The sequence below is a fragment of the Dreissena polymorpha genome, chromosome 9, assembly GCF_020536995.1.
Source record: "Dreissena polymorpha isolate Duluth1 chromosome 9, UMN_Dpol_1.0, whole genome shotgun sequence".
Lineage (NCBI taxonomy): Eukaryota > Metazoa > Mollusca > Bivalvia > Myida > Dreissenidae > Dreissena > Dreissena polymorpha.
The window spans coordinates 90,608,177-90,621,775 of record NC_068363.1 but is presented as its reverse complement, the minus strand read 5'-3'; positions in this window follow the sequence as shown (position 1 = coordinate 90,621,775).

The following is a 13,599-nucleotide window of genomic DNA, read 5'->3' as shown; positions in this document are numbered from 1 at the left end:
AATACCATAGAAATAACATTTTCCGCAGTCGCGATTTTTTATATTTAGCGTAAATATATAAAAGTTAAAAATGTGAAGCGTCGTATGAAGTTGTTAAAGTGCATCCTTAAAGCCATAGTAACTGAGGTTAAGGAAATATGTTCTTCTGGACGGTATTTACGGATGCTCACTAATTTAAGTATTCCATAAGTAAGGTACCAGATTTGTGAGACAAATATGAACTATTTTCAACCATTGCTGATGTTTGATACATCTGTACTACTGATAGAATAGGTAATATATGATGTTTATTTGTTTGTATGCAATAAAGTTCATGTTGCTTTTCCTAGTTTCTATGAACACAGTAGCACAGTGCTGTTTTTTTAAATGTTCATGTTTCTTGGGTATATATTTCGCACAACAATGCATAAGTCAATGAATTTGCTGAAAATATGATATGTTTGTTTTATTGATGATTTGCGTTTGTGAATGGCATAGTATAAATGGAATTTAAAAATGAATCTTAAGTGTATTGTGGTGAAATATTAATGGTCTGTTGTAGTTAAGACATAGAAAACACCAACATCACTATGACAAAAAAATTGCACGTATATATTACGACGTTTTTCCAATAATTTGTTTGTTTTGTAGTTTATACCAAACGTTTTAATACTGTTTATCTACAATTTAAAAAAACGATATTAACAGCTATGCGTATCTTTTACAAAGAACATATAACCTTCGAAATAAGTGTTTATCCACAATATTCTGGTTTTAAAATATGTTTGATATACACAATGTTTGAAAAAGCTAAATTGAAATTAATTGTATTTTCAGATTTAAACATTATGAGTCATTATTTTGTATATTAACAAATTGTAACCGCTCCATTTACTATCAATTGCCTCTATCGAAATTTACGGAACTTGACAGGTCGTATGGAAAAAGAGGTACCACCTTATGTTTGTTTCAATATATACACATTATACATATATGTGTAAAGAATATTGTATAAGCTTATTCAAACAAATCATATTTTTTTACGCAGATATTCTTTAAAATTTGCTTATCGATATATATTTATGTAAAGAATTTTGTCGTTTGTACAAAATCTAAATGCATTACAAAACGATCACAAAAGCTGTCATTCTCTCTTTGTTATCAAGTCTTAATATATCATATCTTGATAATATTTTCCAAATAAACCTTTGTTTACGATAAAATGCTTTAAGCAAGTGGAACGTCCGTGTATAGATCTTTTAACAGGCACACGAACATTACAATTATGGTGTTAGGTTAGAATATTTGAATGGGCGTTAATAGAGTCATAATTGTTTTTTGTCTATTTCTTGTAATTGTTTTCAGGTTGTTTGCCCATTATTACGATTTTTTTCTTACAGTTTTATTCCATTTACGTCAAACTGCGTACGCTTCATATTCTTAATTATAATGAAAAGAACTAACTTAATAAGATTCAAGATTGTTTTTTCTCAGCCATGTAAGAATTCGATATCTAGAAACACGTGGCCACTATGACGAATAGGGCATGTTTACTCATATCGTTTGAGTTACATTTGTAGAGCATTACATTTCGAAGAATTGCATTTACATTATACAAATGTCCTCTTTCTTCCAGTCGATAGCATTCAAAATAGTAAACTAGGAGCAATTTTGTTTATATATCTACGATTTTAAGTTTTACAAATAATTTTTATCATGTCAATAAGTTGATTATTACTGAATATGCATACAATAACAAATTTTCCTGATTTGATAATGAGTAAATGTTCAATTTTAATATATATATTTAATTCATGTGCCAACAAAACTAAGTATTCATGTATTGGCTAAATATACGAATTGCTTGTTAAACTGACATGATGACATGCAGATAAAACAGGTAAAAACATTTGTTTCGGATAATTTACCGGTCAAGATTAAGCCTTCGCCATTTGGTAACGCATCTAGGTCAGACGTCAAATTTATTTAGAAAACTTGAGAACACAGCTCTTACGTAATTTTTCCTTTTGGATCATAGTTGCTTGGTGGCTTTTTTATTAACCGGTCCATAACGGTGAGCACAGTTTTGTTCATGTTGTGCGTTGATAATGTACTTATTTGTCTTTGAAATAAAATTTGTTTTGTGTCTACCAATTTTGCAATTGTGACAAAACATAAATACATTACCGTATTGTATATTGCATATTAAGATTTTTTATCCTGCTTGTTCAACTAAAGTTTCATGTATGTGTATTGTAAAATTCTCTCGATATTTTATGGTAATATTAAATACTATATTTGTAATATGCTACTGGCAAATTAAAAATTATGCCTAGTCTTTGGGCTTTTCATATAAGTTCTATAGTGTTATCACATACTTTCAAGCACATCAGAAACAATTCGTGATAAAATGTGTTTATGACACAATTTGTTTTCCCCATTTATACATTTTGCGTTCATGCCTCGTATTTGTCCATTAACACGTCAGTGAAACAGGAAATCACAAATAGCATTTCCCTTTTTCGCCATTAATAAAGAATATATATGACATCTTAAGCGACGGCTAAGAGAAATTATTACGAAATTGTATTTAAGTCTAGTGCAACTCATAATTTATGGAGCTACATGTGTGTAAACAATGCAGATATTTTGTCAACATTGCGGGGTTTTGCAGAAAAGTAAACACTTTATGACCAACGAACAGTTGTAAAGGTACGTTTGTAAACTAAATACTTGTTCATCCGATTTCAACTTGACTTTTCACTGTAAAGCACAAGTTTTACAACTAGTTTTACAACTAATTCTATTGTCAACATCGCTGACCGATTCTCTGATTAAGATGTATTGGAGACAAGTACATATTGGTTTATTTGATGCCATTATTTTTAGTAATTTACCAAGTCAAGTAACTTCATCTTTTTCAGAATACGATTCAGGCCAAGGTGTACATGTCCGTTAACATAGTTGTAACAAAAGCAACATATTTAACTATTTTTAATGTTAAAATGTAGGATCAGTGTCAAGGCCCATAACTCATAAATAATTTATAATTCATAAATAGTACTACAAAATGTTAAGCATTGTCTTCTGACATTTTATTTGTTACACAGATCAAGTTGGACGTTGCAAGTTTGAAATGAGAAAATACGAAACAGGGAAATATATACCAAGCTATAGACAATCTGCTAAATATACTTGTATGTGCCATTTAATGTACATGAATATAACTTTGAGAACTAAATTGACATGTTCTGCGCATTTCTTCTCAAGTGCAAAATGCAAAAAAAACGTGCGATATTTAGCCGGGTAAGAAATATTATTTGACTATTCCCATAAGCACCAAACAATGTTTGGCTTTAGACCGACATGAATCGTATACCGTAATACGTGTACCAATTTATATCAAATTCAAAAAGTTGAATTAGACAATGCCTCGCAGCTATAATTAAGTTCATATTAAGTTCATATCAATTGTATATTACAATCAGTTTGTTTGTAAGTTGACGAAGCCAATATTAGGAAATATGGTTCATACTCACTTTAAGAATACTTTACCATTATTGTTTGTGGAACCTATAATTTTACAATAGGAAGAAAACATATAAAATTAGATAGATTAATAAAACAAATATATGGTAAATAGATAAACAATTTAAGTATGGTTTGTTGGTGGCCTTTTACCGGTTTTAATTTGTGACTTTGAGCGTGTTCATGTAGAATATTTTGGAGGTATTCATTTAATGCCATCGCATTGAATCATAAGCTAAACAAGTAATGCACCACATGTTTTTCATGCAAAACAATCTGCAATGAAATGTTCAAACTGTTTCCTATATTTACAATATTGATGATCAATAGATCTGTTGGCATGTTAAAACGTATTTTGAGCACTACATAAACTATGCGAGTTCTAATCTAAGACAACTGTTTAGTTCCATGTTCATTTATATAAAGGATATCTTTTAGTCGAGAAACATTAAACAAACTCAGATGTGGCATTGAACATAAAAAGGACATTGTTCCGTATTGATAACATTAAGGATGTATTGTAAAGTTTTCAAAGCAGCAAAACATGATAAAGGGTCCGAATTTGAACTATAACAAATGATATAGATATAATTATTTAGTAATAAAGGATTCCTAAGACATACTCTTATAATTAAATATATTGTTCCATTTTGGTTACAGCCCTGATTTTTCTTCGTGAATACTGACAATAAAATACAGATATAAATGTAAGCGTTTAATGCCGTTATTCTTTGAAATGCTGTAACTCATTTTCTGTTGTAAACAACGAATCGATTAATGTAAAATGTAAGATGTAAAATCTGACTTCTGGAAATAGGAATGTTGATTGTTTGGTACGAAAAACAACAGTGCTTAAACGGCTTTTAGCTGAATCACTCATTAAAAATTCTGCATGAACACGTATGTTAAATTAATTTTTTTATCCAACGCAATTTTATTTACCTCTCAATTCAACTACATGTGTTAACATATAAATGCTAATATTTATTCAAAATAAAGTAAACCATGTAAAATGAACACAGTAAAATCATGTAGTACCATGTTTTCCTCAGGGTCTACCACGATTACCCAGTCAACGAACATGGTTTACATTAAAATGACTATGCTTTATCACGTTAAGCACTGGTTTATGCCGTTCGTTAGCTTTTGACCATGACTATAATTACAATTCTGAACCTTTTTCATAGATCTCGGTGCTTATTGCCGCCTTTGTACCATGGTCAACTATGGTTTTACCATGAGGTTTAATTATAACGATTGTATATGTCTGATAGTCTGTAAACTTCCATTTGCAAACTCCTTTCACTAGCTGGCCTACGATCATATTCTACTCGACGGATACTGGCTGTGGTTATCAGGGTGACGATGACTATGATAAGGCTGCTGCTGCTGCTGATGATGATAGAGATCATGATTATGATGATGATGATGATGATGACGATGATGATGATGATGATGATGATGATGATGATGATGATGATGATGATGATGATGATGATGATGATGATGATGATGACGACGACGACGACGATGACGACGATGATGATGATGATGATGATGATAATGATAATGATGATGATGATGATGATGATGATGATGATGATGATGATGATGATGATGATGATGATGATGATGATGATGATAATGATGATGATGATGAGGTTTCAGTTTTATCTTCAGATGTGTTTACTTTGCCTTTACGAATTTGTGCAGTAATATATCCTAACTGGCCATCGTGCTGCCATTTTTCTTCCAGTTTCCACTGCCTTCCAGTTATTCTAATTGGAATATTTTGTGGGTACTCTGCCAACAAACACTACGTCTAGCGTGTTTCTGCCTAAAATACAGTCCCACCGTGGACGATTTTTTTTGTGTTCGTCTTCGTGGACAATGACCGTGATCTGAAGGTGTTTCCATCTTGATTGATAGCGGTGAGAGTGAGTGAGCACTGCGGGCGTGATCGGGAAATCGATCTCGTGTTTGACCACCGAGATCGCCGTGGATCGCAACGGCCACGGTGGCTCCCGTTTTAATACAGGTAAATGTATAGTTTATGCTAAGAGTTTTACTTGCTGATTATTTAAATAATTGTTTGTGTTAACATTTCGATAATGATTTCTCGTTTGTTTGTGTACGTATCGCTTGCCAATAATTACATATAAACATTTTGCATGTACATGTTATTTGATAACATACTATTTAAGTGATTTCCGGTTTCTACTGTGACATGTATTGATTCGAATATACATTCCAGTCAGTGAGTATTCAATCCAATGATATGGTTATGCCAAACAGATCGGTTGTTATGTTGGCGAGTGACAATGGTGATACCTATTTTGTGCAGAAACAAGTTTTTTTCGTCAAATAAAAAAGAAAAAGTAATCTAACGAATATTGTGATAAATGTCTGTATTTACATTTTTAAAGGCATCTTATTCCTTTGATATCAATTTATGTGAAAAACAAAAACAACAGTGTTTTATATTTCAATTAACGTTGCACCTTTATGTCTTCCGTCTCCCAGTTAGAGTTGACAATTAAATAGAGCGGATAATTACGTAATTGAATTCTAAATATCTGTCGGTTTGTAGTAGGTTTCCAAGTAGATGTCAAACCAGAGTTTCTTTATTTATCAATTAACCTACTATCAATATTTATCGCCAACTTAGCGAGTAGGTGAGATTTTAAATATATATTATGATTATAATATAACATACAGTCAGAAGTTGGAAAATGTGTGCAAACACCACCTGTACAGGTTTGTTTTGTGTAAAGGGATGTTACCATCAAATTCTCCATCTTTTATTAAATAATTTGCTAAATTTGCGTTTTTGTTAAATGATATTGATATCGTTTTTTCGCATTATTATTTTGTATGAAAACAAGCATTTAATTTATATTGTAATACGGGGCATGTACAATAAAAAGAAATACATGTATTCAAAATTCATATTTTAACAATATCGTGTATTTTAATAAATGTTAATATTTAAAATAACAATGTCGTCAGCGTTGTTATTACGTCCTTCTTTTCCGAAAACATATTCTTGTCGTACCTGAAATAAAGTAAAACAGTTGTTGTTTTTATTTCAAAGTTTTATTATTAAACATATTGTAAGATATGTACATTTCCAGAAAGGAAATTCATGTATGCGTTAAATAAGACCAAGATCGTGAAAATCGCTGCACAATTGATGAAGTTATGGCTGTTCAAAGCAATGCATATTTATATTTGATAGTGAAATATATTTTTTTCAGAAAAGTTGATTTTCGTTTAAATATGATTATTTATCATTCAAAATGATAATTTCACCAATTAACATCGTAGCCACACGCTAACCACCTGTGGTAAATACTAGATATAAACTGATTCTGCATGATTACATACTGTATTTATGTATTTAAAGTATCACTTTGTAAATTACTTCAAACAGTAAAGTGAACATGTAATAAACCTGTGGGCTGTTCCTTTCTGAAGATCCACAGTGTGTGTCTTGCGTAAAAATAATTATGCTATTAAAAGGCTGGGTTTCGCACACATGTTTTAAACACCAAAGTCCAACAAATTAAAAAAAAATGTTTCTTTACAATGGTCTCTTTGATACGAGATAATTGCATTTATTTGACATCATAGATACACAACATATAATCCGGTAAAAAAAACAACGGTTGGTGAATGTGCACAATGCCAAAATAGAACTTGGTTAATAAAATTTCTAACACAATCAATTTAAATATTTATTTTTTTTATCATGTGACTTGCAGAGCACGTGGCCGTCATGCATCCAGAACTGTTTGACATTTCAAACATGTGTAGCAGGATTTTAGACGACCTCGTGCCAATGCTGACTCTTTGATGCAATATGAGAAGACAGAGAGCAATTAAAACATTTATATTGAACGACTTAAATAAAAACAAATAATTTAAAACCACGATCTTTGTTGAACTCTGAGAGAAATGTAGATATTTATTGCTCTGTAGCACTGGTTTCAAAGCATTACTTGTGTACATTATAATTTTTACAGCTCATACAAATACCTTGGGCGCTAGTTGCTCCTCTGTAACCATTATGCTACAAGCATGATAACAATTAATGCTGAGCAGCCATAACTTCATCAATTGTGCAGCGATTTAAACGATCTCGGTCTTATTCAACGAATAAATGAATTTCCTTTCTGGAAATATACATATCTTGCAATATTTTTGCAAATGCTGGGTCATTTGTTATATATATATTTGACAGTGAATATTTTTGTCATAAAAGTTGATTGTTCGTTATAATATGATTATGTATCATTACAAATGATGTTTTCACCAATTAATAACATAGCCACACGCTATAACCACCTGTGGCATTGAATGAACTGTATATATATATATATTTAAACAAACAAGTCAACAGTGTTTATATATATATATATAGTCCTTAAACCGTTGTCGTTTTAATCAATATAATAAATTATTATTATTTTAAAGAAACAAACAATACTGCATTGCGATCGTCTATTTTAATGAAGCTCATTTTGAACATTTCGCTTTTATTGCAGGTATGTGTGAATTAAAACATACTAAGTTTCACCCTATAATAAGTTTTAATATGTTGCTTTTTTCTAATTTTGACAAATTAAAACAAATAACGAAAAGTGGCATTCGTCTTACAAAGTCATACTATGAGCTAATACCGTATGTTCAGTTATTTCGTATGCTATTGTTCATTTGAGTCGCGTTCTGAGAAAATTGGGCAAATTTCATGTGCGTTAAGTGTCGTTCCATATTAGCCTGTACAGTCCGCACAGGCTAATCAGGGACGACACTTTCCGCTGTTATGATATTTTTTGTTTGAAGGTAGTCCCTTTTTACCGAAAATCTAGTTAAATCGGAAAGTGTCGTCCCTGATTAACCTGTGCGGGCTACACATGCTAATCTGGGACGACACTTGACGCACATGCATTATGCCCAGTTTTTTCAGAACAAGACACATTTAGTCTCGTTTCTACTTATCTCAGTGTTCATCGGTAACAAAGACACACATTAACTTCACTGATAAGTAAGTTATTATCATTTTAGTCAATAACGAAATCTAACTATATTAAAGGAAGTGTAATATTGCCAATAAAAGTTATGTTAAGCGAATATTTTACGATTCGTTTATATATGAAAACATATAACTGATATCTTACGAGTTTTACGTGTGCGGCTACAAGTTGATTTTTTGACTCGAAGAACAGCTTTTTATCAGTTTAATTGCATTGTTTTAACTTGCTGAACATCGAGAAATCCCATACTTTGCGCGAGTATGTAATATTTGAACAAATGAAAGCGTACAATAACATCAGAGTATTCTTTAGTTTATACATTAAAGTGCTCACATTTAAACGCAATACCAATGTGCAGGATCAGGTTACTTTGTGGGGTTCCCAACAAAACGTTCATGGATGAAAACACTCAGGTAAGTTTTTTTTTCAAATAACTTTTTACAACATTTTTTTATTCAAAATTTCAACAAGTGCATAAAATACAGATTGTTATGCTGCTTATAGTAATTTGAAATTCACCATAATTACTTTATTTAATAAGCATGTGTTCTTCTTCCAAAAATCCTTGTGTATTGCAGGGTTATGCTTCACACAACGTGATTTTTTGTCCCAGATTTTAGAAGTATTCGAGGAATTATTCTTATATATTAAGATATCGACATAAACTCCAAGAAAAACTATCTAGAATGCACTAAAGATTTTGCAAATGTATTTAAATAACTTGAAATACTAAAAAAAGTACTTAACGGTGTGTTTACATTCTGTTCAGCCCGTGTGTAAAACCCTAAAAAAACGTTGATTATTCACCCTGAATATGTTAAATGCTTTAAGGTCCTTATGACGCAGAATTTGGATAAAGATTGACATTCCAGGTAAAATTTAGTATGACACCCACTTATGTACAGTCGTTCGCAATAGTCTCTTTAATCATTTCAACACAACCACCTCTCATCACGTTTTATAAGGTGCCTCTATAATTAATAATATTTGCTGCATCGCCCTTCTGCTAATAATGGGTTACAATCCCTTGAGTCAAAGCTAATGAACATCTCTTGTGTTTTCACTGATACAAAACGCGTTGTGATGAAACCAGCACAATATTGCCGGCTTCTGTTAATTATTCTTTTAAAAATTTCACTGGAATACTTGTATTTCTTTGAAAGGGCAATATCTTTAATTACTGTTGCAGTATTATATTTTAATAGGTTATAATTGTCCGTTTATACATTAATGAAATTGTCACAATCATTTAAAAACTAAAGTATTATTATGTATTATCAGTTTAGTATAATTTTAATCTGCAAATATTCGTTGGAATTGTATTTTACATTTAGTGACATGCTACCAGTATGAAATGTTCTGTTCAGGGAATTTAAGATTATCCAAGATATTGGATGAGATACGTGTACGATTTTTGAATTATTTACCGCGTTTTAGATTTAATGCCGCACGAGAACATGTATTCTTATTTTGAAATAATAAAAAATATCGCGCTGGACGTATGTTTCAGGGGCGTAGATAACCTCCAAACATTGGGAAGGCGGACTTAAGATCCCGGCTCTGAAAAGAATAACATTGTTAATGTAATAAATTTTGTGTTGAATATTAATGATAATAATTAAAAACATTATTAAGAAACAATACGAATTGTATTTGTATATTGTATTTTTTTTTCTTCTAAATTTCGTTTGTATTTAGATCGATGTTAGGTTCATAAAATGTAAGAACGGTCGCAAATTTAATACTAATATACATACCTCAACGTAGCCATGTGATCGAATAAAACCAACTAGATTGGAATGAACGCTTTTCTAGCTTTTTCTTCCTGAATAGTTTAAGTTTAAGTTTATTCTGTCTTTGATTCAATGCCACCGGCCCATAACAAAATGCATATATACAGACTTGAATATAAGCGTATATGTACATACATTAATAATTGTTATCTGACAGAGTCGGAACAAAAAATAACAAATAAACAGTTTTATATATAACTAAACAATGGTTCAAATGCAAACAAAGTGGTTACAAAGTTGACATACTACGAAGGGTGTACTTGATCATAAGTATTACTTATCTTCAGTATATTAATACTATCTTCTCATTATATTATTTATCAGCTTACAAACAGCTAAAATTTCATAATTTCTTCCAGAGTTTAGTAAATTGTAAAATCTACCAACTGTAAAATAATTAGGTTGTATATAGGCAAATAGAATGAGCGTATATCTGAGTACTTTTTACAGTCAAAAAAAACATGGTGCTCATCCTCAACAACAGCGATATTGTGGTTTAAACAGTATGTACAAAACCGCTCAGCTCTTGATATACCAAAGTTTCTTCCTGTTTCAATTGCAAATTTGTGACTAGAACATCGAAACTTGGCATAGCTATTCCGAAGAGAAAAAGGCAAGTCCATTAATACATATTTTTCAGTCTCTAATAAAGATTTAAAATGTTTATAGTGATCACATCTAGGAGAAGAGTCAATATGATTTCTCCAGTCTTGTATAAGGCAATTTGATACTCTAAGCCTAAAACAATGTATAAAACTATCAATGTCTCCGATGTCTTGAGAAAGCCAAACAAGTCCAAAACCGTACTTACAAAGGATTATTCTTACTTCTGATGCTCATGTATGCCTACCTACTGAGTCAAGATCATATAACATAATATAGGTTTGTTTAGGATACCTATTGGAACTCATTTGGAGTATTCTACACCAGTATTTGATAAAACGACCTACATAATCAACATAAAGAGGTAATCTGCCACATTCACCTAAGACCATATCTGTGTTTGTCGAGCGTGAAACACCAAGAAACAATTTACAATAGTGCGTTTGAACACGTTCAATTATAGGCGAAAATTTAAAACCCCATATCTCTGAACCATAGAGTAGAATAGGTTTAACCATAGAATCAAACAATTTAAAACACTCATGAAAATGAAAATATCCATATTGTTTTTGATAATTTCTAATACAGACTATAGACTTTGTTGCTTGACATGCAAGTTTTCTTTGCGATCGCGACCATGACAATTTAGGAGTAAAAATTAGACCCATATATTTGTAAAATGAGGCTATATTAATAGGGCTTGTTCCATAATTCCACTGTTCTATGCATTTAACTGGTCCACCAATTTCTGAAGACAACAATTTCAGTTTTGCAAATATTCAGAGCCATCCCAGAATTTTCACAAAATGTCTTTATCACATTAATTTGTCGTTGTAAATTGATAACTGTATCGGCAGGATTAGCAACGTCATCTGCGTACATAAGAGTTAATAGTTCAGGGATATCTTTAGTTACAAATATGCCGTTTGTACATGTGTTCCTGAGAAGTGTATTAAGGTCATCAATAAAGAGAATGAACAGCAACGGGCTGCTTATATCACCTTGACGGGTACCTTTATGTTCGCTTAAAAAAGGAAAATTTTGAGGCTGGTAAGAATACTCATTTTTAACATTAAACAATAACATATATGATATTGTTTCAAAGATTTCTAATCAAATAATCACTGTTATACTTAGAGAACAAAATTATTTTCAATCAAATTAATGTTTTTGCACGCGTATATTTACTAAATATTGTCTTAATCGGCAGTTACCTTTGAAATAAAGCGATCAATTAAAATTAAAAGAAAAGCCTGTCCTTAATCAAAACACCGAGTATATGCAATAAATTAAATTACCTATATTTGGTGAAATCTAAGATTTGAATATCCCGTCAATAAATGGATGTCCTGAACATATGCCGACACAAACCCTTGTACAAATACATGTAAGAGTAAAACCTACAAAACAAATGTATCCTTTTATAGTATATCAAACAATATTTGCAAATATTACAAGGTATTCCATTAAAGTTGTGTTCTTTGAAAACGTTTTAGTTGTATGTGTACGTGTTCACGAACCAGTAATCTTACTGGTGTTTGTTTAGCGTCGTAGAAAATCTCCGTCGTTTAACCACGCCATTTAAGCTTAACGCCGCAAGAATTCACGTTCGTCTGCGTCGTTAAGCACACCGTGCAATCGACTAACGCATCGTCTGCGGTTTATCCATCGGCTGCGGAAGTGTATACATGTCGGTTAAAAGCGGAGTGTAAGTATTCCCCTATTCTTTATATTTTACGTATTGAATTGAGCAGATTTGCGTGTGTTCTTTCAGAGACTAAGTTAGAATGACTTTGTGATCGTAATCCTTACCTTCCTAGCTGCTTACTTTAAAAGAAATCCGTTAGAATGTGGTCAAAAATCAAACAAAATTCACCACTCTTTCTGTCAAACTCTAATTACACAGGATTTAGACCAAAGATAAATATGAACAACATTTTATTGAAATATTTAATCATTTCTCTTCGGTTATTCCAAATAACAGCATACAACATGAACACACAACATTTTTATCATCGTTTAAATTCGAGTGGGGTTGGAAAAACGGCTCAAGACAACGGCCGCGGCTACTTATTAGATGGTCATGAGATTGGCTGCGAAAATACAATTATGCTCAAGCCATCGGCTGCGGCAATGAAAATTGGCATGATGGGATGTGGACGTTACTCATTGACCATATTCGATAGAACTATCAGATATTTTGATCACAAAAACAGTTTTAAGATTTTCATTCGTATTTTGAAATAAAATGGGATGGGTGAGTGGATTTCGTTTTAAATAATTCATACTTTGACATTATTAAAACAAGTCATTTACAAGCAATATGTCTCCACATCATGTAGAGTACACTTGACCCTCGCTATGCCGAAGACGGATATATCGAAGTAATGGAAACTTCGAACATAAATGTTCATTCCCTTCTCAAATTTGAGATACAAGGTTTCCTTAATTGAAACACATGAATGAATTTACAAACTTAAAGACAGCTACATGAAGGTTGGCAAAAATGTTGGAATTTCCTACTGGAGAGCTTTCAGAATCGTTTGTCACCTGTATCTAGTTATAACTAGTCAGAAGTGTACGTGTTATAAATCGGGTTACTCGAATATCTTTTATCTCGAAATAATTAGTATGGTTTATGAACTTTTCGAGATTCCACT